A 15,659-nucleotide genomic window follows, 5' to 3' on the forward strand; every position below is an offset into this window, starting at 1 on the left:
TTCCCATCGTCTTTTCCGCTCTTGCAGTTGGCTGGCATCTTTGCTAGAGCAGGGGAGAGGAGGCAACTGCCACACTCTTGCCACAGCTGCTTCGGTTCACCACACTTTGCCGTTTCCCACACTCGCCCAAGCCAGCAATGTCTGCCGGGCTCCGGCGGTGCGCCCTCTTGTGGTCACCCGGCGCCCTCTTGTGGTCACCCGAGTATAAGCCGAGGTCGGGTTTTTCAGCCCATTTTTGGGGCTGAAAAACTCGGCTTATACTCGAGTATATACGGTATTTTAGAATTATGTCAATCTAATGTTTTGTGTCAATCTTGTAGACCGAAAAGTTGCGACGAAGATAAATCCGGAAAAGTGAGAAACCCAAGCAGCTTTGAAAGGAAATCAATGAAAGTGTATTTCGCCGCTTCCAGAAAGTTACAAAAGATTTTTCCTTCTGCAGGCAGGTGACGGACAAAAGAGAGAATATGAAGTTTTAAGTTGGAAAATAATGAATATGTAGAACTCAAGGAAACACTCCAGAAAAAGATCAAAGAGGATTGTGTTCCAACACCAGAGGACTCACACGGAGGAGAAACCTTATGATTGTCTGGATTGTGGGAAAAGTGTCAGACAGAATTCTAAACTTGTGCTACATCAGAGGAAGTGGTCATTTGATAGTCACATAGGATAGGCAGGCATTCAAACTTCACCCTATGAATCAAGTAAGAATAGATTGATTGAATGAAAGCAGCATCCAAGAAGAGATCCAAAATATTTTTCATCTTGAAAATCCAAAAGTATCCCACAATATGCAGCTTCTAGGGAAAAGCAGATTGCAGAGCACAGCCGATAATGCATGAGAGAACCCAATGAAGCAAAGGCCATCCACTGCCCATTTCCTAGCTTTAGGAAGTGTCATACAAAAGAAGATTGACATGGGGGAGAAACCATATGAATGTCTGGATTGTGGGAAAACTTTTAGTAGGAATTCTCACCTGGTAATACACCAGAAGATTCACACAGGGGAGAAACCATACGAATGTCCTGATTGTGGGAAAAGCTTCAGTCAGAACTCCCACCTGATGATACATCAGACGACTCACACAGGAGAGAAACCCTATGAGTGTCCAGACTGTGGGAGAGGTTTCAGTCAGAATTCCATTCTGGTGACACACCAGAGGACTCACACAGGAGAGAAACCGTATGAGTGTCCAGACTGTGGGACAACTTTCAGTCAGAATTCCACTCTGGTGAAACATCAGATGACTCACACAGGAGAGAAACCGTATGAGTGTCCAGACTGTGGGAAAGGTTTCAGTCAGAATTCCACTCTGGTGACACACCAGAGGACTCACACAGGAGAGAAACCGTATGAGTGTCCAGACTGTGGGGAAAGTTTCAGTCTGAATTCCACTCTGGTGAAACATCAGGTGACTCACACAGGAGAGAAACCATATGAGTGTCCAGACTGTGGGAAAAGATTCAGTCAGAATTTCATTCTGGTGACTCACCAGAGGACTCACACAGGAGAGAAACCATATGAGTGTCCGGATTGTGGGAAAAGTTTCAGTGATAATTCCAGTCTGGTGACACACCAGAGGACTCACACAGGAGAGAAACCATATGATTGTACACATTGTGGAAAAAGTTTTAGTTCGAATAGCAACCTGAAAAAACATCAGATGACTCACACAGGTGAGAAACCATATAATTGTCCAGATTGTGGGAAAACCTTCAGACAGAATTCTAAACTTGTGCTACACCAGAGGATTCATACAAGGGAGAAACCGTATGAATGTTCAGACTGTGGGAAAAGTTTCAGTCAGAATTCCAACCTGATGAGACACCACAGGAGTCACACAAGAGAGAAACCGTATGAGTGTCCAGATTGTGGGATAGGTTTTAGTCACAATTCCAATCTGAAGAGACACCAGGGGAGTCACACAAGAGAGAAACCATATGAGCAGTGAAGGGCTACCAACATTTTTACTACCACACTGTGGGCCTGGCTTATGCATGATGCCCTGCATTTTCATTCAACATCTTTTAGTGCGAATTAGGTGCTCTGGGGAGGAGCTCCATTTTTGCTACCTCACTGTGTTCCCCCCGTGCGTGCAGTAGCCCACCCCTGCATATGAGTGTCCACAATATGGTAAAGGTTTTAGCAATCTTTTGAATAGCAACCTGAAAAAACATCAGACAACTCACAAAGGTGAGAAGCCATATAATTGTCCAAATTGTGGGAAAAGTTTCAGTTAGAATTATAACCTTGTGCTATACCACCAGAGGACACATACAGGAGAGAAACCATATGAGTATCCTGATTGTGGGAAAGATTTCAGTACTAGAGCTAAACTTATCAATCATGTAGCTTTACACATAGGTGAGAAACCTTTCAAGTGCGCAGAGTGCAAACAGTGCTTCTCACAAGCTTCCTACCTTCTTAGACATAAGAAAATCCACATGACCCAGAAGATCATCAGTAAAGGGAAAGCTTGAATTTCCTTTCTCTTCTACCTTTGCAAGTTCACCTGAGAGATGAAGTATTTAATTTCTGGCCTGATCCTGTTTAGCCAAACATCTCTCAGCATTATGGATTAAATGGGGGGGGGAAAGAAAAATGAAAATGGATAATGTTACCTTGATCAAGGTTAACTACAGTGATACCTCATCTTACAAACTTAATTGGTTCCGGGATGAGGTTCTTAAGGTGAAAAGTTTGTAAGATGAAACAGTGTTTCCCATAGGAATCAATGGAAAAGCGATTAATGCGTGCAAGCCCAAAATTCACCCCTTTTGCCAGCCAAAGTGCCTATTTCTGTGCTGCTGGGATTCCCCTGAGGCTCCCCTCCATGGGAAACCCCACCTCCAGACTTCCGTTGCCAGCGAAGCACCCATTTTGCGCTGCTGGGATTCACCTGGGATTCCCCTGCAGCATCACAAAAACATGGAAGTCCAGAGGTGGGGTTTCCCGTGGAGGGGAGCCTCAGGGGAATCCCAGCAGTGCAAAAACGGGTCCTTCGCTGGCAACGGAAGCCCAGAGGTGGGGCATCCAAGCGGCAGCGGTGGGTTTGTAAGGTGAAAATAGTTTGTAAGAAGAGGCAAAAAAATCTTAAACCCCGGGTTTGTATCTTGAAAAGTTTGTATGATGAGGCATTTGTAAGACGAAGTATCACTGTACTTGTGTATTGCTATGAAGAAAAGGTAGTGGATATTTCCTTTTGTAAAAATAGCATAATTGCAAGCAAAAAGCGCTTTGGAATGTTTTTTCCACATTGAACAAGATATAATAGAAAAGCAACATATATTTTTTTTAGAAATCTGCTTCACATCCTTAAAATATATTGGAAAATAAGAATGCTATGATTTACTTACCAGTTTTAGCTCCACAGATATGAAGTGACAGGAGAAGAGAAGTAAAGAGGGTTCCAAATTTATCTTTCCTAACATTTTCAGAAATTGAGGGCAAAAAGAATCCCTGTTAAGATTGTGAACAGTGAAGTACAGAATGGAGAACATTTGAGTGAGAAAAGCACAAAAATTCACATATAAAGGTTATTGAACTTAATGTGCAAATAACTGTTGCAATATTATAGAGAAAAAGGTGTTGTGGTTTTTGAGCGTAGCATCTTCAAGTTTATGAGAACCCCTGCTGGGATCTCCTTTGCTGGGAGATGCCTCTTGTTACCTTTTGAAGGTTAATAATTTTTAGTAGATGTTATGATAGCACTGTCAGGATGTTAAACATTTTGCTGAGTTTGAAAGACATCAAATAATTCACTAAGGCTGCATTACTATTTACTATTAGTTTTTCTCATTGTTTCTATCATTCATCTTCTCCCGCTTATGACTGTAACTTGTTGTTTGTATTCTTACTACCGTATTTAGATTTATATTTATTCCTTCCTGATTGCTTATTTGAACTCTATAACAACTATTGTTGTGCCTCATGATTCTTGACAAATGTATCTTTTTCTTTCACTGAGAGTATATGCAAAGACAAATTCCTTATATGTCCAATCACACTTGGCCAATAAAGAATTCAATTCTATCTTATCCTATTTTGAATCCTTACAATTTAGATTAATATTTATTCCTTCCTGATTGCTTATTTGAAACCTATAACAATTATTGTTGTACCTCATGTTTCTTGACAAATGTATCATTTTCTTTCATGTACACTGAGAGCATATGCAAAGATAAATTCCTTGTATGTCCAATCACACTTGGCCAATAAAGAATTCAATTCTATCTTATCCTATTTTAGATTCTATAAGATTAACAGAGTTGGAAGAGACCTTGTAGGTCAGGTAAACCAACCTTCCACCCAACAGGAGACACTACACCATTTCTGACAGATGGCAGTCCTATCTCTTCTTGAAAGTCTCCAGTGATGAAGCTCTCGCAACTTACAAAGACAAGCTGTTCCATTTTTGATTGGTCTCATTGTCAGAAAATGTTTCCTTATTTCCAGATTGAATATCTTCTTGTTCCGTTTCCATCCATTATTCCTTGTCTGGCCTTCAGGTGCTTTGGAAAATAGCTTGACCCCTTCTTCCCTGTAGCAGCCTTCAAATACTGGAACGCTGCTATCATATCACTTAAAGTCCTTCTCTTCTCTAGACTTGCCATGCCCAGTTCCTGTAACTGTTCTTCATATATTTTGGTCTCAATTTCCCTAAACATGGTTCCTTTCCTCTGCACTTTTTCTAACATCTCAACATCTTCTTTATAGTATGGTGACCAAAGGTGGATGCATTATTTTAAGTGTTCATTTCAGTAATTCAATTCAGGTTATAACACAATGACCATGAGTCTACTGCATTTGTGAAAAATGATCATTAGTCACTTTTTACAGTGTTTACTGTTGTAATTTGGAATGGTCATAGCAAACAGGAGCATCTTGAGGTAAATCACAGAATAGCATAGAAAGCCCGCAGAAGAAAAGGGCAGAAAAGAGGGAAGCTTTCCCTCCACACTCACAGCAACCAATCACAGTGCAGATTGCCTCACGCAGGAGCCATTAACCAACCATAACTGTGTGTTCTGGCTCACTGTACAGCCCCACTCCTTCAGATATTACATTTAAATACTTTAACAGTTCCATTTAGACTCCTGTTTTTATATACGTAAGCTCTTGTCTTTCATGAACTAGCATAGGTCATCGGCAGACCACTTTATCACATCTTCCAAATATCGATGCTCACAGGAGAACTACCAGATGATTGGAAACGAGCCAACATTGTCCATCTATAAAAAAGGCAAAAAAACAGACCCAAGAAAGTACAGACCTATCAGCCTTACGTCTATACTAGATAAAATACTAGAAAAAATAATGAAGAAACAGATCTGCCACCACCTAGAGACAAATAATATAATACCCAATAGCCAACACGGGTGTCTCGGGAACAAATGATGCCAAACCAACCTCATCTCATTCTTTCATACTGTGACCTAATCAATTGACCAGAGCAACGCAGGGGACTTATTATACCTGGATTTTAGCAAAGCTGCTGACAAGGTGCTGACCATAATCTATTACACCGCAAACTACCGTGTTTCCCCGAAAATGAGACAGCGTCTTATATTAATTTTTTCTACCAAAGATGTGCTACGTCTTATTTTCAGTGGATGTCTTATTTTTTTCCAATGAATTGTATCCTGTATCCTGCTGCAGCAAAAATGCATCCAAACACGCAGCCGTGTGTTGGATGCATGTTGGATGAGTTTTAAATCTGATTCATGCAGCGTTTTGGGATGCAATTTATGGACAGCAGTGTTATATATGTTCTGTTCGGGAATGCTGCGAAACAGAATGTCTCCTACATCTTATTTTCGGGGGATGCCTTATATTAGGCTTGTATGTATGAGTGTTTTTTTAAATTGGGGTTTTTTTAGATTGTTTTTAATATTAGATTTGTTTACATTGTCTTTTTATATTGTTGTTAGCCGCCCCGAGTCTTCGGAGAGGGGCGGCATACAAATCTAATTAATAATAATAATAATAATAATAATAATAATAATAATAATAATAATAAGCAATTCTACGAAACCTCTCCTATGTCTTACTTTCGGGGGTGACTTATTTTCGGGGAAAGAGGGTAGAGAAAAGTGGGATAGAGAGCAACACTATAAGGTGGATTGGCAACTGACTAACCAACAACACTCAGTGAGTTGTCCTAAATGGGTCCATGTCCACATGGAAAGAAGTCAGCGGGGCACTATAAGGATCCTAAGCCCAGTACTTTTCAACATATTCATTAATGACTTAGATGAGGGAGTAGAAGGGGAAGTAATCAAATTTGCAGATGACATCAAGCTGGCGGGAGTGGTCAACACCCCAGAGGATAGGCTCAGGATACCGAGGGATCTAAACAAACAAGTGCTAAGGGCCCAAACAAACAAATTGAAGTTCAATGCAGAGAAAAGTAGGATCTTACACCTAGGTAAGAAAAACCCAAAACACACATACAAACTGGGCCAAAACATTCTCAACAGCAGTGAATGTGAATGTTTAAGAATTACGTTTAGAGAAAGAAACAAGAAAAAAAGAACTGTAGTTGAATCCCATTAGACAAACATTCAACATAGAAACAATGAAACTGATATATTGGAGAACGTGGAATTCCCTTTAAATAACTCATTTACAGCTGAGCAAATTAATTAATCCCCATAAAATCTACAAACACTGTCTATCAAATGTTCATCTTTACTCTCTCTCTCTGTCTGTCTGTTTATCATCTATCCATCCAATCAGCCGGTTCCATCTATCATAAAAATAATTAAAATTCTGCAATGGGCAATCCAAAGGTGCTGGCTCGTTCCTAGAGCCAGACAAGAAACCACCACTCCATTTCCTTAGAAGAAAAGTTTGAAGCTCAGATTTAAGACAAAAAAGGCTCCATTTTCTGAAGAATAATGGGAATATAACTGCAAAAGTAACAATAGCATTTAGATTTATATACAACTTTATAGTGCTTTTACAGACCCCTTTACGTAGTTTACAGAACCAGGATATTGCCTCAAATAATCTGGGTCCTCATTTGACCTGCCTCGGATGGATGGAAGGCTGAGTCAATCTGAGATGTTGAACTAGATCTTGAAAGGCTGGATCCACCAGAACAGATGAGATAGTACAGTATATTATGTGGGAAATAAGAGCCAGTTTGGAGGAGTGGTAAAAGCTGCAAGTTGCAGACGGGGAGGTGCTCAGTTCGAGTACTATCATAGGCATAAATCCATCTGGGCATATCCGGTGAGTCCTCTCAGGCCCAGGAAACAGGAAAGGGAGAGACCACTTGGAAAATCCTTGCCAAGGAAAAAGGAAAAAAGAAAGATTCCTGCATGCAACACAGATTAGAACCAGGAGCTGAACTGAGGTCTTCTGAATGTAGCTAGGCTAGCAACTCTATCGTCTTCCCCCGCCCCAAACTATGCTTTTCCTTTCTTTAGTTCTTGCAGTTGGTATGAGTGCCATTGATGCCCCGTTAGAACAATCAAACAAAAATCTTGCAAACGACAGATGCCTGTAATTCAGCCGTGTGTCGCTAGGTGGCGAGCGCTCTATTACATGGGAAACACCCGGCGACTAGAAAGCGAATAAGTACAGTAGAGCCGCATCGATGGTGGCTGAGTACCCACATCCAATGGGAGGGAGAGCGACGGAGCCTGAAGAGGTTGAAACAATAGAGTACCCGATTCCTAGAGAGGATGTGAAAGAGAGCGGAAGAAATGAGGAATCTTCTTTCCGGCTGACCCATCGGAGGAGGGTGGCTTGGAGGGCGCCTCTCCTGCTCTTCCCAGGACTTCAGCATCTGGAAGGTGAGTTGAGGACAGGTCGGAGGAGAAGGCGGTGCAAGGAGGGCTGTTTGGTTCCCTCCACGAGGCTGAAGCAGAGGAGAAACCAGGCTGAACCATGTCGGGCGCTGCTGCATGTTCCTCCCCTTCCCAAACTTTGTTCCAGTGGTGCTGGTTGTTATGAAAGTGGTGCCTGCATTTTTCTGCTTGTTGGGGGATTTAAAAAAAAATCCTTCAATTTAAATTGGACTCTTTGATTTTATGGATGTGTCCTTTCCTTGGAAAGTGGGGCGTTTGATGCACAAAAGTCTGGATTATAGCTTGCAGATGCTTTGGGTACCACGCAGCAATTGAAGCCTCTCATCTGGTGAAGCTGCCCCATCCTCTAAAATTAGAGACAAACATTTTAAGGGTACTCACTTCTCAGACATTTTTGAAACATATATTGGTAGCCGTAACTATTTATATTTGTCCATATGTCCGTATCTGTATAATCTAGCCTCGAAATTTCCTGATATATTTGAAAATACCAACTTGGTATTGAAGAATTTTGATTTAACTGAAGTCCAGAAGATAATTTAATGTTTGTGTGTATATTTGAACTTAGATCTCACTAATTTTTCATTTCTAAAATGAAATGAATCATAATTAAAGTTAAAATGAATCATAATTAAAGTTAACTTAGAATTTTGGCATCTATATATTTTTCCATTATAAAGTAATGGCAGGCAATCAAACTTGACCCTGTGAAGCAAGTAAGAATAGCTTGAATGAAAACATTATGCAAGAAGGGATCCAAACCCCGAGCCACTGCCCTACTAACTTTAGGAAATGTGATACACAAGAGGACACACTAGTGGGAGAAGCCGTATGACTTTCTCAATTGTGGGAAAACTTTCAGTCAAAATTCTCACCTGATGATACACCAGAGGACTCACACAGTGGAGACATATATTCGTAGCTGTAGTAATCTATATGAGTTACTATCCACCCCAATTCTACGGAGAGGGGCAGCATACAAATCTAATAAATGATGATGATGATGTGCGTATCTGTATAATTTAGCCTTGACATTTCTTGATATATTTGAAAATAACCAATTTATTATTTAAATGTTTGACTTAACTGAAGTCCAGAAGACAATTTAATGTTTTTGTGGATATTCAAACTGTGTCTAGTCTTTTATATGTGAAATTAATTATAATTAAGGTTAGAAGTTAATTTATCATTTTGCCATGTTTGATTTTCATTATTGTTGTTAGTGCACAACTTTACTGCATGCCTTCCGGTCCTTTGCCATCCTGTGGAGTCCAGTTAAGCTCACGCCTGCTACTTCAGTGACTCCATCCAGCCACCTCATTCTCTGTTGCCTCTTTCTTCTTTTGCCCTCAATAGTTCCCATCATTAGGCTTTTCTCCAGTAAGTCCTTCCTTCCAGTGGTGGGATTCAAAATTTTTAACAACAGGTTCTGTGCGTATTATTTGGGGCGTGGCTTGGTCATATGATGTGGGTGCAAGTAACTTGTTATGTGACTGGATGGGCATGGCTAAGTGCATAGGGACCAGTAGAGAGCTGAAAAAAGTCCATACATTTACGACCAGTCTCCCCACTTACGAGAGTCTTCACATTTCTGCCCATTGCACATTCTTAATAACCGTTTCATGCATTTCACAACTGCGGTTCTTCTCTTTACTATGGTGACAAGATAGGGCACAAAATGTAAAATGTGAGGACAGTCATAAACGTGAGGACACATCAAAAATATCCTTTTCAGCCTTCTAAGTAGTCCCTATGTGCACCTGGTATATCCAGGTGGTCATGTGACTGGGTGGGCGTGTCCAACTTGACATCAGTCATGTAGAGGGGTGGTACTCAACTGGCCTGTCATGACTGTGGCGATGCTGCAATGGTCATAAGTGTGGGAAAACGGTCATAAGTCACTTTTTCAGTGCCATTGTACTTTTGAATGGTCACTAAATGAACAGTTATAAATCAGGGATTACCTGTAGAAAAATAGAAAAAGCTTCATTGCTTGCAAAAATCTGCTCTAAATAACCAATCATTAGATTAGAAATACTTGAAAACTATAGTTAAAAATCAGGCAAGGTTCCAGAGCATCTTGAGGAATTAAAATCATTAAAATGCTGTGATAAGTCAGCAGCCAACTATAGCTCATCAAGTGAAACCCTGTAGCAGATAAAATTCCTTAAATCTATTTGTCACCTCCACTCTATATTCAGCAGAGATACAATCAAGTTCATACCTGAGTGGTGTAGTGCTTTCCCCTACTTTCTTTAAGTGAAAGCTCATGATCTGTGTCACAGTCAGCTCTGGGTCTTTTTTTTTTTTTACTGACTGTATATAGCAGGGATGGCGAACCTATGGAACGGGTGCCACAGGTGGCATGCAGAGCCATATCTGCTGACACGCGAGCCGTTGCCCTAGCTCAGCTGCAACATGCCTGTGTATGCTGGCCAGCTGATTTTTTTCTCACACAGAGGCTTTGGGAGGTCGTTTTTTTGCATCCAGAGAGCCTCCGGGGGAATGGGTAATGGTGTTTTTACCCTCTCCAGGCTCCAGGAAAGTCTTTGGAGTCTGGGGAGGGTGAAACACAAGCCTTCTGGGCTTACTAGAAGTTGGGAAACAAGCTGTTTTCATCCTCTCCAGGTATTGAATTAGGGGAATGGGCAATCGAGCATGCACCATAGCACGCACCCATACTCTTTTGGCACCCGAGGAAAAAAAGGTTCGCCATCACTGGTATAGAGCTTCTCCACCTTTGGCTGCAGAGCACATAGTCAATCTGATTTCTGTGTTTACTTTCTGGTGATATCTATCTGCATAATCATTTCTTGGGTTGTTGGAAAAGAGTGTTTGCTATGACTTATTTTAATTGTAATGCATGTTTTTTCTTTCTTTATGTTTTCACATCTTCTGCAGCTGTTTTATAAATACTTTATGTCAATCTAATGTTTCATGTCAATCTTGTAGACCGAAAAGTTGCGAGCAAGATAAATCCGGAAACGTGAGAAACACAAGCAGCTTTGAAAGGAAATCAAGTCCAGCCAGCAATGAAAGTGTATTTCACCACCTCCAGAAAGCTACAAAAGACTTCTCCTTCTGCAGGCAAGTGAGGGACAAAAGAGAGAATATGAAGAGAGTTTTAAATTGGAAAAAAATGAATATGTAGAACTTAAGGAAACATTCCAGAAAAAGATCAAAGAGGATTGCGTTCAAATTCAGAAAAAAGAGACGTAATCTGGAAATCAGTGCAGGAGGAAGTGGTCATTTGATAGTCACATAGGATAGGAAGGCATTCAAACTTCACCCTGTGAATCAAGTAAGAATAGCTTGAATGAAAGCAGCATCCAAGAAGAGATCCAAAATATTTTTCACCTTGGAAATCCCAAAATATTCTTGGTGGAAAAATCCCACAATATATGCATCTTCTAGGGAAAAGCAGGTTGCAGAGCACAGCCGATAATGCATGAGAGGACACAGTGAAGTAAAGGCCACCCACTGCCCATTTCGTCGCATTAGGAAGTGTGATACAAAAGAAGACTCACATGGGGGAGAAACTGTATGAGTGTTTAGATTGTGGGAAAACTTTTAGTCGGAATTCTGAACTGGTAATACACCAGGATATTCACACAGGGAGAAATCATATGTGTGTTCAGAGTTTGGAAAAAGTTTCATTCAGAATTCCCACCTAGTTGTGCATAAGAAGACACACACAGGAGAGGAACCATATGAGTGTTCGTATTGTGGAAAATTATGAGCTGGTATTACATGAGAAGACTCATACTGGGGAGAAATATGAGTGTCCACATTGTGGAAAAGGATTTTGTTCAAACAGCAACCTGAAAAAACACCAGAGGATTCATATGGGGGAGAAACATTATGATTGTCCAGATTGTGGGAAAAGTTTACAGTCAGAATTCCAGTCTGGTGACACAATTGATGACTCACACAGGGGAGAAACCAAATATTTTTCTGGATTGTGGGAAAAGTTTCAGTCAGAATTATAAACTTGTACTACACCAGAGGGGTCACACAATGGAGAAACCTTATGAGTGTCCAGATTGTGGGAAAGGTTTTAGTCAAAATTACGACCTGACGAGACATCAGAGAACTCACACAGGAGAGAAGCCGTATGAGTGTCCAGATTGTGGGAAAAGCTTCAGTCAGAATTCCAGTCTGGTGACACATCAGAGGACTCACACAGGAGAGAAACCGTACGAGTGTCCAGAGTGTGGGAAAAGTTTCAGTGAGAATTCCCACCTGATTAGACACCAGAGGACTCACACAGGGGAGAAACTGTATGAGTGTCCTGAGTGTGGGAAAAGCTTCAGTCAGAATTCCGACCTGACGAGACATCAGAGGAGTCACACAGGAGAGAAACCATATGAGTGTCCAGACTGTGGGAAATGTTTTAGTCATAGTTCCACTCTGATGACACATCAGAGGACTCACACAGGAGAGAAACCATATCAGTGTCCAGATTGTGGGAAAAGCTTGAGTCGAAATAACCACCTGATAACACATCGGAGGACTCACACAAGAGAGAAACCATATGAGTGTCCAGATTGTGGGAAAAGCTTCAGTCACAATTCCAATCTGGTGAAACATCAGAAGACTCATACAGGAGAGAAACCACATGAGTGTCCAGACTGTGGGAAATGTTTCAGTGAAAATTTCCACCTGATTAGACACCAGAGGACACACACAGGGGAGAAACTGTATGAGTGTCCAGAGTGTGGAAAAAGCTTCAGTCTGAATTCCGATCTGGCTAGACACCAGAGGACTCACACAGGAGAGAAACCATATGAGTGTCCAGAGTGTGGGAAAAGCTTCAGTCAGAATTCCAGTCTGTTGAAACATCAGAGGACTCATACAGGAGAGAAACCGTATGAGTGTCCAGACTGTGGGAAAAGTTTCAGGGAAAATTCCCACCTGAGTAGACACCAGAGGACTCACACAGGGGAGAAACCATATGAGTGTCCAGAGTGTGGGAAAAACTTCAGTCAGAATTCCAGTCTGGTGAAACATCAGAGGACTCACACAGGAGAAAAACCATACGAGTGTCCGGATTGTGGGAAAAGCTTCCGTCGAAATAACCACCTGATGACACATCAGAGGACTCACACAGGAGAGAAACCGTATGAGTGTCCAGACTGTGGGAAAAGTTTCAGTAAGTATTCCAACGTGACAAGACACCAGAGGAGTCACACAAGTGAGAAACCACATGAGCAGTGAAGGGCTACCAAAATTTTTACTACCACATTGTAGGTGTGGCTTTTGCAGGATAACCTGCATTTTCATTCAACATTCGACCCCACTGCGTCCCCCTCTACCGGGGCAGTAGTCCTCCCCTTTATATAAGTGTCCAAATTGTGGAAAAGATTTTACTTCGAATAGGAACCTGAAAAAACATCAGACAACTCACACATGTGAGAAACTGTGTAATTTTCTGGATTGGGGAAAAGTTTCAGTCACAATACTAACCTTGTAGTACACCAGAAGACTCACACAGGGGAGAAACCTTTTGATTGTCCTGATTGTGGGAAAGATTTCAGTCCTAGAGCTAAACTTATGAATCATGTAGCTTTAAACATAGGTGAGAAACCTTTCAAGTGCGCAGAGTGCAAACAGTGCTTCTCGCAAGCTTCCAACCTTGTTAGACATAAGAAAATCCACATGACCCAGAAGATCATCAGTAAAGGGAAAGCTTGAATTTCTTTTCTGATCTGCCTTTGCAAGTTCACCTGAGAGATGAAGTATTTAATTTCTGGCCTGATCCTGTCTGGCCAAACATCTCTCAGTGTTATGCATGAAACGGAAAATAAAATAAAAATGAAAATGGATAATGTTACCTTGATCAAGGTTAACTACTTGTGTATTGCTATGATGAAAAGGTAGTGGATATTTCCTTTTGCAAAAATAGCATACTTGCAGGCAAAAAGTGCTTTGGAATGTTTTTTCCACATTGATCAAGAGATAGTAGAAAAGCAACATATATGTTTTTTTAGAAATCTGCTTCACATCCTAAAAAAATATATTGGAAGATAGGAATGCTATGATTTACTTACCAATTTTAGCTTCACAGATATGAAGTGACAGGAGAAGAAAAGTAAAGAGGGTTCAAAATTTATCTTTCCTAACATTTTTAGAAATTGAAAAGATTGTGTTAAGATTGTGAACAGTGAAGTACAGAATGGAGAACATTTGAGTGAGAAAAGCACAAAAATTCACGTATAAATAGGCGTTGTGGTTTTTGAACATAGCAGCTTCAAGTTTATGAGAACCCCTGCTGTGATCTCCTTTGCTGGTGATGCCTCTTGTTACCTTTTGAAGGTTAATAATTTTTATTAGATTTGTATGCCACCCCTCTCTGTAGACTGATGTTATGATAGCAGTGTCAGGATGTTAAACATTTTGCTGAGTTTGAAAAACATCAAATAATTCACTAAGGCTGCATTACTATTACTATTTCGTTTTTCTCATTATTCCTGTCACTCATTTCCTCCCACTTATGATTGTAACTTCTTGTTTGTATCCTTACAATTTAGATTAATATTTATTCCTTCCTGATTGCTTATTTGAACCCTATAACAATTATTGTTGATGGGCTTACGATTTTATAAAGTATTTGTAAAATAATAAGGAAGGGAGAATATCTTTCTTACTATCCTTATCACTACTTACTACCTTTTAAGTAATAAGATAAGATAGAAAAATGAAGTATTTATAGTATCAAGATATAAATGTGTACATTGAATTTTTGTTACAAAGTAAGATATATACGTCAAAATACAATATCATGTAATAATTATTCCTATCCCTCTTTTAATTTAATGTACCCCATTTTCCCTTCCCCTATTTACCTTTTGTTAACCAATAAACTTTATTTAAAAAAAACAATTATTGTTAAACCTTATGATTCTTGACAAATGTATCATTTTCTTTCATGTACACTGAGAGCATATGCAAAGACAAATTCCTTGTGTGTCCAATCACACTTGGCCAATAAAGAATTTAATTCTATCTTATCCTATTTTTAGATTATATAAGATTAACAGAGTTGGAAGGGACTTTGTAGGTCATGTAAACCAACACCCCACCCAAGCAGGAGACCCTACACCATTTCTGACATATGGCAGTCCTATCTCTTCTTGAAAGTCTCCAGTGATGAAGCTATCGCAACTTACAAAGACAAGCTGTTCCATTGGTTGATTGGTCTCATTATCAGAAAATGTCTCCTTATTTACAGATTGAATATCTCCTTGTTCATTATCCCTTGTCTGGCCTTCAGGTGCTTTGGAAAATAGCTTGACCCCTTCTTCCCTGTAGCAGCCCCTCAAATACTGGAACGCTGCTATCATATCACTCAAAGTCCTTCTCTTCACCAAACTAGCCATGCCCGGTTCCTTTAACCGCTCTTCATATGTTTTGGTCTCAATTTCCCTGATCTAGGTTCCTTTCCTCTGCACTTTTTCTAACGTCTCAACATCTTCTTTATAGTATGGTGACCAAAGGTGGATGCATTATTCTAAGTGTGTTCATTTCAGTAATTCAATTACTGAATGTGTTTACTGCAGTGGTCAAAATTGTGAAAAATGATCATTAGTCATTTTTTACAGTGTTTACTGTTGTAATTTAGAATGGTCATAGCAAACAGGAGCATCATGTGGTAAATCACAGAACAGCATAGAAAGCCCACAGAAGAAAATGGCAGAAAACAGGGAAGCTTTCCCTCCACACTCACAGCAACCAATCACAGCGCAGATTGCCTCACGCAGGAGCCATCAACCAACCACAACTGTGTTTTCTGGCTCACTGTACAGCCCCACTCCTTCAGATATTACATTTAAATACTTTAA

The 15,659-nt window shown here is 40.3% G+C and overlaps 1 pseudogene; it reads left to right on the forward strand.

Annotated features, from left to right (window-relative positions):
* Positions 1-7: 7 nt before the first annotated feature.
* Positions 8-15,659, forward strand: part of LOC139159299 (zinc finger protein 850-like) — a 28,440-nt pseudogene continuing 12,788 nt past the window's right edge.

Source organism: Erythrolamprus reginae, chromosome 2 (assembly GCF_031021105.1).
Source record: "Erythrolamprus reginae isolate rEryReg1 chromosome 2, rEryReg1.hap1, whole genome shotgun sequence".
Lineage (NCBI taxonomy): Eukaryota > Metazoa > Chordata > Lepidosauria > Squamata > Dipsadidae > Erythrolamprus > Erythrolamprus reginae.